Below are 882 nucleotides of genomic sequence, written 5' to 3' on the forward strand. Positions count from 1 at the left end.
GGTGACAGAGATGAATGTTGTAGTGACCCGGATTCTTCTGGCTTCCGGACTGTGTAACTTTGGGCACGTTACTTTGTGTCTTTGCACCACAATTTTCTTTTCAAAGTAACCAAGAAATGTAGGTCAGGGTTTCTCCACTTCAGCACTGGTGACATTCGGGGCTGGCTCAGTCTGTGGGGGAGGGGGGTACCTTGTGCAGGTAGAATGCTCGGTGGCATCAGGACCTCTACTCGCTAGGTGCCAGTAGCGCCTCCCCAGGTCCTGACGACCAGAATGTCTCCAGGCGCTGCCAGGTGTCCCCTGGGCGGGGAGCGATGCCCCTGGCTGAGAAGCACTGATTTGGATGATCTCTAAATGTTCTTCTGGCTCCAGTATTCTAGAATTCGTGTCCCTGGGAGTCGTCTGGCCTTCCGTCAGAGATCTGATTCCCTTTTGTCACGTCGTATATATTGGGAAATACAATGAGAAGGCTTTATATACGCTGTGGGTTCCAGAAGGAGCTTCTGTCCGGAAGGGGAGGCCTGTTTGTGAGCGAGCTGTCCAGAGAGGAGAGCTCAGGCCCCACAGCCGCGCCCCTTCCCCATGTGCACTCAGTGTGCACTCAGTAGCTATGTCTCGTGCACCGCGGGGGTGGGGGGGGCCCTCGGGGCAGCGTGCTCAGGCGCGCCAGGCCTCAGGATCGGAGGTGCTGGGTCCGGCTCGCAGGGCCCACAGCACTTGCTGCTCCTGCTGCCTTGGCTCCCGGGGGATCAGAGGGACGGCCGGTCTGCAGGCTGGAAAATGCCCAGGAGACAGCACGCGGTGATGGCCTTGGCGGTGATGGCCGTGGCATTGCACCGCGGGCCCCCTGTGGCGGAGGCAGGTGGGACACTTTGGACGGCC

This window comes from Crocuta crocuta, unplaced genomic scaffold (assembly GCF_008692635.1).
Source record: "Crocuta crocuta isolate KB4526 unplaced genomic scaffold, BGI_CrCroc_1.0 scaffold224, whole genome shotgun sequence".
Taxonomy (NCBI): domain Eukaryota; kingdom Metazoa; phylum Chordata; class Mammalia; order Carnivora; family Hyaenidae; genus Crocuta; species Crocuta crocuta.